Genomic DNA, 17,300 nt, shown 5'->3' with positions numbered 1-17,300 from the left:
TTATGCTAGTAGCGGCTAATGTAGCCTCCAGCAGAGATGAGGAGCAGTTACAGAGGACTGGAAACCTCACTTCTTTCTAACTCCACCACATTCTTTCATTTTCAAACTTGTAGTCTTCAAACCCAGCTGACACTGACTCAAGTGACATCACTTGAGGCAATTTATCAGACAAACATAACATTCATGTAATATATAAAGTCGTTATGTTGAACATGCAAACAGTTGCCTATTTACACATCCAACAGACATAATCATTCATTATCAAGTTGTGTTTGTGTCCACCTGGTGAATATAAGTCCAATATTCACTCGCCTTTTAGCTCTGTTTTGGTCTCCACCAACTCTTGAGAAAAATGTGTCTCTTTAGCTGCTAAATGCTCCACTTTTTTCACCAGTTAGTCTCTAACTGTGTCTGTCTGCTGTTTGCTGCTGGGCAGGTAGTGTAGAGTGGGTTTATCAGAGATTTTTCACTCAAAACAGCTGCCTGCTGCTGCTGGAAACAGCAGATGATGAGAGCGAACCAAAACAGTGAAGTTGCCAAAACTAATAAGAGCTAAAAGAGGCTTAAAGGCTCTTTGGAGCTGAGGGAAACTGCTGAGTTGCTGATAATTCTCTGTGGGTTCAACCCAATATGTGACTCCTCTCATCATCACACATAATCATTTGATGCACTGTTAATATAAACTGTACTGATTACTGCAGCTTTAATGGCCGAACAGATGTTTCACAGCACATGGCTGAAATTAACGTAGACAGTGATTTTTTTTCTTTTTTGTAATTTTTCATCAGGTTTATAACAATATATTGATAACTTGCATGGGAAGCAGAGAGCCTTAACACAAAACATTTAAACAAGAAGCTATATTTTCCAAATAATAAAAGTCAGTGACTAATCAAACAGTAGAAATTATGAAATTATGAATTATGAAACAATAACAATAAACAATTTGTGTAGATAAACTACATCAGTCATTCTTGGCTGTCCATGCAAGCCCAGACAGGCAATGAATAATACTATTTCTAATAATATTTCTCTGGACCAAGATAGTTCAAAAAGGACCCCATATTTAAATTTAAATTTCAGAAAAATTAAAAGGTTTTTTTTCCATGCTGTAGAGAAAGATTCATTAGGGATCAAACTTATTACATTTTGAGTCCACTGAGCTTTTATGAGTTTTTATCAATTATCCACAATTGCAAACAACACTTGTAAGACTTGGAGATATTATTCCTCACATTGTGCCTTCTTGTACTTGTGTTTGGATTGGACCTGTACATATAGACTTGTACAAGTACAAGCACATTAAATTATTCAGCATTTTGTGCTATTAACCTTGCATGAATTTGAATTACTTTAACATTATAACTGTATTTGGTCAGATGGGAAGTCATAATCTGCTTCCTCTCCAGTTAATATGGAAAAGCAGACATCAGAGTGCTATCTGTACAGGTTTGTCAACAACGTGATGTTGAAATGCCTCAATAAAACCATGTGGTTATAACACCACAGAGGTGTAAAAGCTGCAGTTTACACCTCATAACTGGTGTTTAAGAGATTTCTAACCTGCATTCCAGCACAGAAAATTAGGAGGAGACAGTCCAACATTAGATGCTACTACAGTATATGAAATGTCTTAGTTGTTCATTTCTTCAGAGTCAGACACACAATGACTAACCAAAGCATTTTGTCTAGCTAAAACCCAATTTACAGAACAAATGTTAAGTCAGCACCAAAGTTGCAAAGTCAAGGCAGAGAGAAAGAGAGAGAGAGAGCAATAGAGAGAGATAGAGAGAGACAGAGAGAGAGAGGGAACTTTATTCATCCCAAAGGGAAATTAATGTGTTACAGCAGCCACTTGACATAAATCAAAATTTAAAAACAGTGAGTTAGGTAAAATAAACAAATAAAATGAAAGGCTAAATTATATGCAGTAGCTAAATTGACTGACTCAAATATGATAGATAACAGATGTGATAGTTAGATAGTAGATAATGTAGTAAATTAAAGTCCAGATGAGCAGTCGCCTCTCTTGAAACAGAGGAGAGAAATCTCTGTAATGATCCATTCCACGGTTAATATCAAATCATAGTTTGAATAGTTTTGGTTTGGATATTAAAGGTATGGTTCACCCAAATTATGAACAAAAAACAAAACAATTTTATCACTCACCCCAAGTAGCATGCAACCATAAAGATAGTTTTGGTATTATTCCACATTCTGTCTGAGATCTCCAGCAGGTGGTGAATGTAACTCAGTGTGTGGTGTTCACAGCATTGAAAAAATCAACTGCATCATCTATTTACAGGACCAGTGTCCCTGCTACTCTGGATAATCCACTGAACTCTTTGCCAACATTTTTTATCAGAATGATTTCTTCTGTCGAAAGTAATTCCATTAAAACTGTCCACAGTGAGGTCTGTTATATCTCAAAGCATGTGAAATCTAGTTCTAGTTGTATCTAGTCACGCAGAAACTGTAAGGCTAGATACCACCAACATAAGTGGAACATGGAGTTCATGGTCAGACACGTTTGAATAAGGCAGGATACTAAAGCATACATGACACAACATGAGCATCCCTGCTGCTTTCTCTCTGATCTGGAGCCTACTCTGGCTCCTGCATGTCTGCAGCATGACACCCTTTTAGTGTTCTTGATAGATATCCTACTCTCCTGTACCTCTGTGCATCTTCTCCATGTGACTTCTTGCTTCTTTGCATTCAGAGTACTGGCTTCCCCATGCTGAAGGGTGATTTGACAAATTTTAGTGGATGTTTTTGAAATGCTGTCTTAACTAATTCTTGTTTCTCTATAAGATTCTCTGCAATGCTATAAGGCAAATGTTCAGTTCTTCCAACCTTAATTCTGTCTCTTCCACTGAGCTGCCTCCTTTGCCAAAAGTCAACTTCTTGCTGATGCTTGGTAACCTTTCTGGCTCCCACCATCTTCTGCCTACTTTATAATCACTTTCTACTTCATAGACACAATCATATACTCAGGTATATGTACTTTGTTGTCTATATCTATTTGGCATTTCTCTCAATGTCTCTGCCTGTTTGTCTGTCTTGTCCTTAGCTGCCTGGCCCCTCAGACCCTGTTTCACTTTTAATGTCTGCTCTTCAATTACAGCCCTATTGATAGACTATACTCTGGTTTGCTACTCGTCTTGGGACAGCTGATGTGACAAACTTCTCAAGAAGTACAGATCAATGTCAGTATCACTCTCAGCTATTGAATGTTTTTGCTCTCTGCCTGCCACAAGGGCAGCCTCTGTTCCACTGTTAGTCAGGTTTTCAGTAATGTGCTCTCTCTGTCCCTGCTCAGTCTGTTTTACCTGCCTGTAGTCTTTCTCCTTTACAAACTCATGGGATAGGCGATTCTTTACCTATTATATAGCTTCATAGCTGCTTAGACACACCAGGCTGTGATGGCTCAAGTAAGATGTTGTCAGTTATCTTTTCATGACACGTCAGACACTCTGCTCACAGCAGATGAATCTACAGTGAATGTTAAAATGTTAAAACTGGGGTGGGCTTGAAGTAAACAAGTTCATACACATTGATGACATGGCCAAAGGCAAAGTGTTTATCCTTCTTCCAAAAGGCAACAGTCAATTGCCAGGTGCTGTCATTGCTGAGATGCAATGAATCTTACAAAAGGGATGATGGTGCACCCTTTCAGACTGTCTCTACTCACAGGCAGCCATGGTGTTACACTCTGTACACATGAAAAATGACAAATACATTGGTTGTGTGGTTTGTTTGAATTATACTGATGCCTTTACCATTTGCCATTTCACTAAGGTGACTACAGAGCACATAAAACTGCTTTAGATTCAGAGAAAGAGGAGGAAAGCAGGTCATTTACAATTTAGGTCCAAGCCATGGCTTCATAAGTGATAGCTTTACAGTGTAGTGACATTTCTGCCTTATTTCAGAATCTGGTCTGTTTAATTAAGAATATCATTTTTTATTTGGCCTTTGTTTTTATGAATCACCTGGCTGTGTACTGGGCCTCCTTCACATAGCTCCAGACTCTTCTCCTTAACATTTGATCTCCTGCCTAAAAACAGAAGGCAGACCGACTTTGAGAATGCTTGGTATGTAAGATAAGACCCTGCTCCTGTCAGACTCAAGATGATCACACCTCAAGGTGCTGACCCTTACTAAATTAGCCAGGCCAGCCTGTCTGGCAGTAGTGTCTGTCTGATTGGATGGGTATTAGTGTGGCCATTGCCTTCTGTTTGTGGGTTGATGTCACAACACTGATAAGTCTGGCTTGAGAATCTTTCATTTGTAAATATGGACTGAATTCCACTGATTATACATGAAGATCAGTTTACCCATGAGGAGCCTGCAGCCTGGGAAAACAGTTGTATAATGTTTTCTGTGGCTCCGGAGGAGCTTTGTCAAGTCTGAGAAAATAGCGCTGATGATGTCATAATGATGTCATTAGTTATCTCAGCTTGGGCTTGAGGACTACACATTTAAGGTGCTTACAGACAGAGACTTGTGGCTGCCTGGCTACGTTGATGCCCTGTGTTTTGAATCAGTGGCAGCAGGGCACAATGCAGGGTAGCAATATAACAACTTTGATATAGTTTTGCCATCTATGTTAGTGTCATAAACATGGTTTATCGTCTCCGAACGGATCATCAGACCTTGAAGCTGATGTTGCTCCAAAACTGTTTCTCTTTATTAATCTGTCTGCTCTCTGCTGGTGCAGAGATGTATCATTCAGAAAACTCAGTAAAATCAGTTGCTGTATCATTGCCTTCAATGTGGGATCTGTGGTTGCCATGGTCACATGGCTGGTCATGGCAGCAAGTTGAAAAAGTTGAACCATCATAAGATGATGATAACCGTTATGAGAGCAGCAGCTGCCCTCCCTGAGCTTCATTGTGGGACATGTAGGCTCCAGTGTTTCACAAGGGACTAAACATCAGGATATCTCTCTGCTGATATAAGTTCAGTATTCATTATCCTGAATAAATGATTGTCATGGTCCTCTTGTTAAAGGACAGGTTCACAATTTAAATCTGTCTTAAAACAACAGTCAGGTGACACACTTGAAAAACTGTCCTTTAAGGTGAAACATGGTATCTTAGACTGTCATACACAGGTTTGACTGCAGGTTTCTCTGTTCTGTCATCTGATATGACAAATAACAATACAAATATATCCATCAGCTGTGGTCAGAGAAGTAACATCCTTCATGTTAGAAGCAGACCACATGATAAGATGGTATCTCTTGATCAGCAGGAAGAAAGAGCTCATTGATGCTTGAATGGAGGAACAGCTACTCAAAGCAGGTGAAAAACAAAGGCTCAGAGCAGATGAATGTATGGAGGAGTGTGAGTGGTTTTGGGGATTGTTTAACTCTTTCTACTTCTCTGCATCTCCCATTTCTGTCTCTCTACTCACAGCTTGTCTTGAGTCCCTTTCAGACACACATCTTTACATCTCACTCTCATGTTTTAATACATTTCACTTTTCTATAAAACATAACAAATCCAACAGACTCCAGCCTGATTTGAATGCTGCAACATTAATGTAAAAGCAACAAAAGCATCAATAGAGATCTCATCATGCTACTCTTAAAAGCACTTTAATAAACTAATGACTTAATTTACTTAATTATCATTTCTTATGCACAAAAGAAAATAAAATCTTTTATTTAATAATCCACAAACCAGAGCAAAAAGTTGTAGAGGAGGTTGTTTTCATGTCAGATCAGTCTGTAAAAGTGTATTTATTCACTTTTTCCTTCACAGTGAACAAAAGAGAAGGACAGTTGTCAGAAAAAGCTGTGTAAGGTGGTGGTATTGAAGCTGTTAGCTTGTGAACAAACAGGAATGAAGTGAGAAACCCAACCTTGTCATCTTTACTTACGCTTAGCTGTTGTAGAAGTGAACTCTGTACTCTAAACCCAAAAAGCCAAAGAACACACATTTCTTGATTAGCTCGTGAGCAACACAATTTCACATGTGATAAGTGCAGTTTATAAGCACCTGTGATGTTTTACATGTGACAACATCAATTTTATATTTGATATTTCATGTGAAACAACATTTCACATGTGGTGAATTATCATACAGGCATCATATAGGTTTCTCATGTGCAAACATGACTTTTATATGTGCTTTTTTTGTAAGGTATAAATGATTCAAGTAAAGTGAGAGTTTGAGGCCGACCATGTTAACACTGGCTGGTTATACTGCTCTCTCTCTCTCTCCCAGCATTTCCTGTCTGTGTCTCTACTGTCACTGTCAAATACAGGCAAAATGCAAGATACAAGATGCAAGGTACTCAAAATGTTCAATGATTAAGGCTTGAACTGCAAAATAAATGATTTAAAATCCATCGCTGATGCTACTCTAATAATCTTATTTCTTCGCATCATTACTTTCCATCTCACTGCTTTCTTTCTGTGACGGTTTTTCAATGTTTAAATAAAGCTCTTGAGGAACACACAGAGACAACATCAGAGACCTACAGTGTGTTTGAAGTCCAAATACCATCACTTTAACAGATAGATGAAGCCAGCAGTGTTACAGATTCCATGTGTGGAGGGGCTTTAGTCTACCTTTTCTTCCTCCTCTTGTCCTTCAATCGCCCATCCCCCCTCTTTCACTCCTCTTCTCCCTCCCTGCCTCCAGTTTCTCTGATAATAATGCAGACGAAGGTGTGCAGCAGCAGGAGGAGGAGGAGGAGGGACGTCAAGGTTTTTACAGACCTGCAGAGGGGTGTGTGTGTTCATTCCATTAGTAGCAGTCAGTGTGTTGGTGTCCTTGTACTGTATACATGCTCACATTCATATACTGGCCATGTATGGCTGTAAACACAGAGACCAGAGGAGGAACTCTGCTCAGCCTGGCACTTCCCCGCACGCTCTCTACTCCTCCCCTCTCTTCCCTCTTACATCTTTGTCATTCCTCCTCACTTCACTTGGTCCTCATCAGAGAAGATCAGTCATGTTTGCAGAGTCCACACATCCCTGTGTCTACAGCACAGTGGAGCCAGGCTATAAACGTAGCTCTCATTTGTGTAGTGTATGTATGCACTATATTAGAGTCCCATGATTTAATGATGATTCAGACATGTGGTAACTGCTTCCTCTGCAAACCTGTACATCCAGGTGTATGAGATTATGTTCCTGTCTTGTCCTTTAGCTACTGCGTGTATGGTCTTTCATGTGTGGGTGTTTATGTATTCTCTGTGTGTCCATTGTTCTCCTTTACTGAATGAACAACTGCAGCATTTCAGCTTCAAACATTTCCTTTTAGCAGTCAGATTTGTCAGAACACAAATATGGCATCTAGCTCAGGTTTAGAGGCTGTAGATTAATTTATACATCACTAAACAATGTACTAGTTTGACTAGACACTGAAAGGACAGATGTTTGGATTGATCACAGGTGAAGGTAGTCTGTGTAAATAGGTAGGCAGTAGTGATTAAACCATAGTGGTATCACGTTTCAGAATTTGTCAACTTGCAGTCCATGATTTCTTTGAAAAACCAGATGAAATACCGAATTAAATACAAATATTATTCTATGCAGAGAGTTTCCTTTTGGATGGAACATGTGGTCTTCATGGAGAGGAATTAAAATGAAAATGACTTCATGGAGCAGAGGCATGTGGATTTTGCTGCTGAAGCTTATTGTTGGAGCAGCTGGTATTAACTTGTAGGTGAAAAGACATTTAGATGTCTGCTAAATCTTGGTGAAATCTTGGCTCAGTTAAGACGCTGATTATATAGAACCTTTGTTCCAAATGCATTTTGATGACTTTTTCAATAGCAGCAGTTAAACAGGATCTACTGGGTATATTTCTCAGCAAAACTTGACTAAATGTGTTTCAGAGAAATGAAATCCTGGCCATCCTGGGAACCTGAGGGTTAAAGACACATATAATATACTCACTCTGTCTCTGTTGCATCTCTGCGCTGCACTTACTGTCTCTCTTCCTTGTCAACTGTCAGATAAAGGCCTCATTTTTGAAGTGATAATCCTGTATAGGGCTGCAACTAATGATTATTTTCATTATCGATTAATCTGTCAATTCTTTTTTTTTCGATTAATAAATCAGTTGTTAATTCCATAAAATGTCAGAAAAGGGTGAAAAATGTCACTGTTTCCCTAAAGCACACGCTGACGTCCTCAAATGTCTCCTTTGGGTTGTGGACTGTTGTCCCGACCAACAGTCCACAAGATATTCAGTTTACTGTCATAGAGGACTAAAGAAAGCAGAAAATATTTCACGTTTAAGTATCTGAAATCAGGAATTTGGAAATTACCTTTTTAAAAAATGACTCAAAACAATGAATCGATTATCAGAATAGCTGGCGATCAATTTAATAGTTGGCTACTAACTGACTAATAGTTGCAGCTCTAATCCTGTACAGTAACAGCATAACACAGTTTACAGATGAGAATCCACCACAGTAATGATGTTTACTTTGGCTTACTTCCCTTAATGAGCCTGTGGACAGAAGAGAGCCTACATATAAATATAATGTGGGTCACATGAGAGAGAGACATGAGACATCCCACATGCACACACCAAAAAGACAAAACAAAAGGCATGTAAAGAGACTAATCTGAGGGTTATATTCTTTCACAATCTGTAGTGTGCTGGAGAGGATTTGAGAGGTTGCAATAGATGATTTAATAAAAGTTGACCGTACAGAAAGTACTGTGATGTTTTAACATAAGAAAGGAAGCTCTGTGGTGGCAAATGTATTGAAATATGTGTTTGACTCTTTCCTACAAATACTAATTTCTTTGTACAGATGCCCAGATGTTTCGATAGGAATATAAGTTTCAGTCAGTTCAGTCAGTCCTCTCTGTCTCTGCTCATCACATTCAGAGTTGAGGGACAGTAAAAGAGGACGGTGTAGACATGAACCATTGAAAAGATCATCATCCATTTATTTGTGAAGCTGATCTGCTTCAGTCTGCAGTGTTTTAACATAATGTCATTCACTGGCTGTAATTACTCCTCTTTGGCCTGTTAATCCTGGTGCATGTGAGGATGTGTACACACACTGTTATTTCAGCAGAGAGGTTAAGCTCAACGTGGATGAAATCCCCTCCACTCAGATAACCCAGCCACTGTTGCCTAAACATCAGACCTGCCACGTGCTCTCCACATCCACTCACATAATAAGAGCACACATAATTCTCACATTAGGCAGACACACACACACACACACACACAGCTCTTTACCTCTGCGCTTCCACCCTGACCCATTTCCCTTTATTCATTCTATCCTGACAACGATACACTATTGGCTGTTTTAGAAGACCTTTCCTCCTGACATTAAAGGATCATCCTGGTTTTTACAACTTGGTTTTGGTCACTTTTATCAGGTTAATTACTGTGATCTGGAAACTCTGTGACATCAAAATATACTTAAAATATATAAATATTGTCAAAGTGTTAGGATGTGAATGTTTATTACTGAAAAGCAAAAAATGTGTATAATAAGTGCATTTATTAGCAGTTGTAAATGTGATCCAGGTAAATTCTCTGTAGGTACAGTCTGGTTAGAGATGCATGTTAATATCAGGAGAAAGGAGGACACAACAGCTCACAGTAACACATTACTCTGCTTTCTCGTGAGGATTCTCTGTCTGTTTGTCTCCCTCGTGGCTCATCTCTTTGGGATAATATCTCCATACTCTCTAACATATGCACACATACACACAGATGCAGGATATACACATAAACTACACATAGACTCACCTTGAGTAAATGCTAGAGAGCTTACACGTTTGATCATACAAAGGATGGAGACTAGAAACCTGTTCCTTGCTACATACTGTAGGTCAGACTGCTTTAGCTCTAGTGTTGCTATGTGATTTATTTTTTGGTGGCATCTGCTCTCTGTTAGTACATAAGTTCTTCTTTTTGACACCTTTAAGCAACATTCACACTATAGCAGCATGACCTAAAGGCTACAATGTCAACATTGCTAACAGTAGTTTGATCACTGTACAGACTCAGCGAGTGTTTTTGTAACAGACCTGGTAGTTGAATCTATATTGTACCAAGCAAACATGTCATAGTTTGGTCTCAACATGCTGATTTCTTGTATAGATAAAGTCAGAAACACATTTTATCAATTCAGCATAAGTCAAGTTCAATTTACAACAGATTTGAACTCTTAGAGATGTGTAACTCCACACGGGGCACCACATGTTTGAGCACAAGGCCAGAAAAAAGAGCTCAGTTACCAAAGTATACAAGGTAATGGTAAAGACTGTGAAATGAGCACAAACCCTAACATGGAGATCATTGTTATGTAGAAAAATAATTTGAAAAATGCATTTGTTGAAGGTTGTGTTGTGTTGAATTTCCTGAAAATATTAATTCCATTCAGAGTTTTCTTCCATGTTAGAGATACAGTAAATGTGACTGCTCATCAATGTCCCTTACCTCCTCACCCTTTACTGTCCAATGTATTGAATATTTTCAAACATCCTGTACGCTATGAAGCATATTTTAAACACATTCCGCTCATTTCATGAAATCTCACCAGACCACATTGATCTAAAACTGTGCTGGATGATTCGGGGCCCAGGGGGTAGGGGATAGTAAAAGGGTCATTCCAGCCTGGTTTCCCACCAGTCCTCTGCCCCCGGGTGGATTTTCAGGCTGAGAGGGTGGGGGTCTCTTTCACTTCTGGAGGACAACTTGTCCCACTGTTTCTATTTATAAAAGCAGTAATAACCTAGCACACCAGGGACTCCCCACCAGCGCACATCTGTGTCCTCGCTGTTCCATCCACAGCTTCCCTGTGTGTACATGTCTGTCCTTATGAGAGCCAGATACAGGGAGGCTTTTTAGATTGTCACCCTTCACACTGTATTTCCAAAAGATTTAAATGAAGAATTATGATCTAATGTATTGTGTTACTTTCTTGATTGGTTTATTGATTTGCTCTTGGATAATAGTCTCTGTTAGCATTAGATTGGAGTTTGGTTATAATAAGCTGTTTGTACTTAAAAAATATATATATATATATTGGGTTTTCTATACTCAAAGAGCATTTTCTTTTTTTCTATTTTTATAAGTTTTTCTTGTGTTGTACTGTGAATGGTCACTGGATTGTTGACATTAATTGTCATTATGAGAAATAATGTTTTCTGTACATATCGGCTCCCTTATGTCACTGTATAGTATTTTTTAAGTTATTCTTTTTTAAATGTATTTATTTTACATATCATAGTGAGAATTGAAGCCTAGTGTGTTGAAATTGATGTGTATTGGTAATTTACCTTAATTGACCTTAAAAGTACTTTCTCTTCCTCTGCCGTGGTTCCTGTGGTTGGTTGTTCTTTGTAGGTGTGTATGTATGTAGCTCTTCAGCACAGTTACCATAATTGTCGAAAGTGTGCAGACACTGATTTTTGTTACTTGGTCCTGGTATCTTTGCAAAAATGATTTAGAAAATCCAGAAAGTTTTGCTGTTCCTCACTTCCAGAAGTTTAAACTAGGATTTGGATTAAGGGTTGAGGGTGAAATGTGGATTTAATTTAGTTTAGGGAAAGGGTTAAGAGCTTGGAAAATGAAGGAATAGAGGAGGTTCTCTCAAGTGTAGTAATATAAACATGTGGGGTTGGCTAATCAGTTCTCTTAAAGTTTGCTAAAGAGATCCTCTTGCTGTCTCTGTGTTTATGTGTGTGTGCTACTGACTCATCATGTAAGGCATGCATTCAGACCTGGAAGTAATCACTTGTCAGCCTTATCATTCATTCAGCTGGAATGCTTCCACTGAAAGGCTGCCAGGAAATAAACCTGCACTTTTGTGAAGATGTATTTTCCAAGAATGATGAACACCAGCTTTGTGATGTCACTGACATCCTGCATGTTATGAGTTTTGAATCAGGTCACTGTTATTTAAGGACCATGTGAGTTCATATAATTAATGCTGATATGAACGAGTGTGTTTATATCTTGGTGACAGTAGTAGGAAATAATGAACAATTTGTAAGGCATCAACAGCGAAACGCTCACTGTTAATTAGATCTCCTCTGGAAACACACCCACAGAGCAGCTGAGGATAGTTGACAGGTGTTACTAACAGCAGCACAGTTGGCACATCAAGGCGCAGGGAGTGTCTTCTTCTCTTCTAGGAAGGAAAGTAGCACTGACTTTTATTTAAACAGCTGTCTCTGTTGTGTAATGTAATGTAGATTTATATCTGCATGTCTGAACCTTTTAGCTTAGACTAGCGTCAGTATTTCCAGCTTCCACAAAAACAAGCTTCAAACCAAATGTACCAAAATCAATGAAATAGCATGTTTTCATCACACAACATAATCACTCATTGATAAATTACATAATGATTAATGGTACTGTTAAGGATGACCCCAACTCCAGTATGCTCCTTGTGTATTCTAAAGCAATCACAATAATTAACACAAATTCAAGAAATCTCTGTGTAATTTGCGACAGTAAACTTTTGCGCATGTCATGGCCAATTCAACAGACCGCTTGGTTTTTGGACCAATTGTTGCATTAAGGATTCAGGTGCATATGGAAGATGGACAAATCTCACCTGCCAACAAAAGTGATGCTATGGACCGATTCCCAAATGTTTCCAAATGAGGTTTGATTCAATTAGTCAGAAGAATTCCTGCAATTTTACCATGAAAAGAGCTCACAAAACATTGAAATTGTATCTTTTAATTTAATTTTTGAGAAAAACCACTGCAAAATCAAACATTTGTGACTGCAATAATCACAAAAAAATTCAGTGAAATCCTGGAGGGAGAGAATAATAATAATGTATAATAATATATAATAATAATTTCATCAGTATAAAAGACTCATGCCATAATATACTCACCATCCTGCTGCTCTGAGGAATACTGTTTTCATTCACTATTTATTTCCAATCAGTTCAACTTTCTACTGCCACTGTGAATTTACCACCATTCCTTTCTTGGTATGCTTTTAAGTTGAAATATGTACAGGAAGTGTTGAGTTTCATTGACAACAGCAATGGAAAAAACAGCAAAGTTGAAGTGATTGGAAATAATCGATTAATGAAAATTTATATGTGAAAATGTATATCTTCATGACTGAAGGAGAGACAATTGTAGCTGATATTTTAATCAGATTTATATACCAAATGTATATGGTATTATAGAATGACTGTGATTGGATGTGTGGGATAGTGTTTTTCATTTTTTGTATGTTGTATAAAATATAGTATTTTAATGTCAATAACGTGCATATACATACATTTATGTCATTCTTTGAAAAGGACATAAAAAGCTTCTAAAAACAAACAAAAGTTACAATAAACCAAAACACAAGCAGCAGACAATATATACATTTGCAGTGTTTTTTATTGGATATTGCATTAAATTGTAAGGTGTTCCTGTTATTTTGTAGCATCTTCATAACAAAGATAATCTGACAGAACCAATATAATATGGTTTCCTTTGTTTTTCCGGCTTCAGAAGAAAATGAAAATGCTGGCTGAGTGCTCAGTGTGTTCAGAGCACAGCCCTCCCTCTCTGAGTAGCTGGAATTGTAAAAGGTAATGGTGGTGGTGTTTGGGCTGTTTCTAAAATGGTGCACAGGCCCCAAAGTGAGTAAAAGGGGCGAGCTAGAAGGGACTGCTATGAAGAGTGAACATATGAAGGTGAGTCAGACAGGAGTGACAACTGCTCACACAGGAGGAGACACACAGGCAGAGGATGGAGGCTCAGTGCACAGAGAAGGTGGAAGAGAGATTTCAGGGCCAAAGAAGCCAGCAGGTCTGGAGGTGGAGTGAGCAATCCCATCAGTATGTGGTAAATCCAGAGCCGCTGGGCGAGGCTTACAGTATCAGAAGCTGTCCCTCTCACTGCAGCCATGTATGGTCAGGAGCTGGTTAGCTGTCCAGCAAAGGAAATGAATTAGCAGAGAAACAAGTGAAGATGACATGAGAGGAATTCAGGGCTCTTTATGATTGACAGATGTATATGAAGCTGTACTACAGGGCAGACAAATGGACAAAAGTCTCAAAAACACATTATATCTAGACTTTTTATTTAAGACTTTTAAGCAAGGCTGGGCAATATGATGATATAAAGCATGAGATGATTCTATCTGCTGTGATAGAGAATTCTATCCATCTTATCCACTCCTTGTATTGACTAACTTGACTATGGAATCCATGAAACAAATGTAAAGAAAAGAGTCAGCGCACCACCAAAATTCACAACACATGATGGCCTGCTATCATTGCCAAACTGGGAACTGGGAGTAGAACAGAAAAGTTAATTCTTGACCTGGGAAATTGTATCATCAGAATTCTAGGTCCACTTACTAGTTTTTATAGAGCCTCCTTGATCTTTCTCTAGTCAATGACCTTTGAACTCTTCCCAGTGGATGCTGTGACCAGTTTTGGTACAGTATGGTGTTCACAGAGAGCAGATGTTTGTCTGCCTCTGTTTTTTGTTTGTTTTTCACTGTAAAATGTCTCACTGAGTATCTTGGCTCTCTGGGACAACATACCAATCCAATAGAGTTGACATTTTATACTAGTTTCTTCATAAGGAATCCATCAACTAGAGGAAGTGTTATATACTGAAACCCATGATACAGCCATGCAGGAACACTATTATTGGTTTGTGTCACCCATGTTGTTCATTACAATGGCTGTTAGCACAAGAAACAGTAGTGGAGTTAAAGATAGATGATACTGGAGATAAATATGCTCTGTTTTCGTGAATCACTTAAGAAAACCCTCTGATATATCCTCATAAATCTGCTGTCTGTTTGCCATTGAGCCTATGGACTGCTATTATTTCTGTTCCTTGTTTGATGATTGTTTCTAAGTTTTAGCCTACAAGTCAGAGGGAAACAGTAATGAGGCAGAAAATGCTGACACAGATGCTTCTCCGCTGCTTGTTTGTTATCGGCAGAAAATGAGGCCATCTCTCCATCATCAGACTACCACCCAGATTTTATTTTCATATTTTATTGTCAGCGTTTTCGCGGTGTGCTCGCTGTGTCCCACCCCTTCCCAGTGGGAGGACTAGCTGAACAGTTAACCATCTTTTTCCATCCTACAATCACAATCTGACCTTTGCAGCTGTGTTTGTCCATCTTGGGTACAGTGAAGCAGCCGCAGGGAATCAGAAGTTTGTCTTGACCTCTGTGTCAGAGTCAAGGAAATGCCAAGACACAAACAACTGAAACAAATGCATAAACAGGAGACTCTAAATATACAACTGAATTTCCAACAGGAAGTGGTTTTCAAAGGCCAACAATTTTTTGAAAAATGTAATAGCTTTTAATTTGTGTTAATGTTCAATATATCTTTGTTGAAGTTATAGGTCAATATAAATTAGATATAACATGGGAATTACGCTAATTTTCTTTCTCTCTGGCAGTGAGATGAGAAGATTGACATCAATCTCATGTTTGTGTGTTAAGTATGGAGCTGGAGTCAGGATGTGAATAGCCTAGCTTAGCTTTAAGACTGGAAGCAGGATGAACAAGCTAACTCAAGTGCAACACTTAAACCTTTATTTAGAATATTAACCAAGTTGAGCTTAAAGGTTCATTCTTTAACTGGAAAATAGTTGCGTGACGCAAAATTACTCACTCAGTCAGTTTAATAGATGTTTTACCGGAGGTTTCAGCCACATCCCATGGGCTTAATCCGAGTTAGCCAAGTTGGTTTATGTTAATCTGACCATGTCATGTCAAGTTTTCTCTCTCTGAACATGAGGCATTTAGAGACTGACTAGACTGAGAAAAACGACCTCTCACAGTCATATGCTTTTGACTGACTTTATCAGTTAGTGACATGAGGTTATGGATACAGACATGTAAGAAACATTACTCAATACTTTGACAAAATAATCTTAACACAAGGTCCACTTCATTGCTTTTCCCACAGCTGTCGAAATATTCTTATTATATTCATCAGTAGATAAAATTTGCTCAGTTGAATACCTTAATAGGTGTTGTGATGTATTTAGCAGTGTCCCCATTCTCTACAATGAAACCTATAAGTAAACTTATCTTAACTAATAATCATGAATCAGTTTCACTAACTTCTAGTCTGTCATGTCATCAGCATCATCTGTCAGGTAGTCTGTTTAAATACACACCAGTGTCTGGTTTTAATCATGATGGGATATGATATTGAACATAACATGGTTATTAATAATTATGTATCCTTGTAATCACTGGTGATCAAAATCTTAATTTGTACAATACTTTGGTTTATGACCAAATACCCGCAAAACTAGTGACATTCCCATCAGCCTCAGCTGCACCAAACTGTGTATAACAAATGTTATTAGGCTAACACACACTAAACTAAGATGGTGAACATGGTAAACATTATACCTGCTTAGCATCAGTATGTTAGCATTGTCAAATGTAGCATGTTAGCATGTAGCTCAAAGCACCACTTTGCATAAGTGCAGTCTCACAGAGCTGCTAGCATGGCTGTAGACTCTTAGTCTTGTTCCCTTGTGTTTTCTGTCTGGAAAAAAAGAAGAAAGTTACATAAAGTTGATTATTATTGTTTTATAGAGGTCAGAGTCACTGGTCTGAGTGCCTCACTTTCATATCCAATAACACCTCAGGCTGTGCTGAGTATAGACCGATGATGTCTGCAGTGTTTTAAAAGCATAGAAAACATGGTATTCTCCCCATAATGCGGCTTCCTTTTATCTGTGTTCATGTTGCCAGTGGCACATATGATTGTCACTCACTATTCTACAATACATGTATAATATGTGTGCATGTGAAAAGGCATCCTGCTTCCTTCTGCAGAATTATTTTTCTCTGTTTTTTATGAGTACGATATTAAGATTTAGCATTTAGCATAGAGACCTCATGATGTATAATATTTATCTTCAGTAACATCTTCACACCTGTCTACACTGCAGAGTGTGTGTTTTCTCTCCTCACACCTCCCTCTATCATCCCCCTCAGGCCTGACTGGCTGAATTCTTCCGAACACAATTCATACAAAGTCTGCCTTGAATTTCAATAAGCACCACTGGGATATATTCAACCAGGCATCAGTACTGCACCATATGGTTACAGAGCTGCAGTTATAAAAAATGCAGCCACTCACTTCTCATTGTGCCTACAAAGGACCAAACCCAAATATGAAAGTGTGTTTGCGTATCCCAGTGTTGGTTGTAGATTCAGTGCACACAGCGACAGTGAAGCCGATAAGCTCGCTGTGGTGTCTGTGTGTATGTGGCTGCACCTCCAAAAGTCATTTTGGTGCAGATCAATACACACAGAAATACTGGTGCCTGTGCTGAT

General features: G+C 38.5%; 1 protein-coding gene and 1 long non-coding RNA gene across 4 annotated transcripts in view; one reads left to right on the top strand and one right to left on the bottom strand.

Annotated features, from left to right (window-relative positions):
* Positions 1 to 17,300, top strand: part of arhgef4 (Rho guanine nucleotide exchange factor (GEF) 4) — a 139,152-nt gene that overhangs the window by 89,695 nt on the left and 32,157 nt on the right. The window lies entirely within an intron of this gene.
* On the bottom strand, positions 13,380 to 15,693 carry LOC121887957. 2 transcript variants are annotated; one of them, XR_006093099.1, is made up of 3 exons: positions 15,613 to 15,693; positions 15,089 to 15,196; positions 13,380 to 13,894 (listed from the first exon to the last, which is right to left on the bottom strand). It is a non-coding gene; the product is annotated as an uncharacterized LOC121887957 (long non-coding RNA). The 2 variants fall into 2 exon arrangements; XR_006093100.1 differs by having other exon boundaries at positions 15,089 to 15,159; positions 15,613 to 15,687.

The sequence above is a fragment of the Thunnus maccoyii genome, chromosome 21 (genome assembly GCF_910596095.1).
Source record: "Thunnus maccoyii chromosome 21, fThuMac1.1, whole genome shotgun sequence".
In the NCBI taxonomy this organism is placed as follows: Eukaryota; Metazoa; Chordata; class Actinopteri; order Scombriformes; family Scombridae; genus Thunnus; species Thunnus maccoyii.
This window is presented reverse-complemented; position numbering and strand designations above follow the sequence as displayed.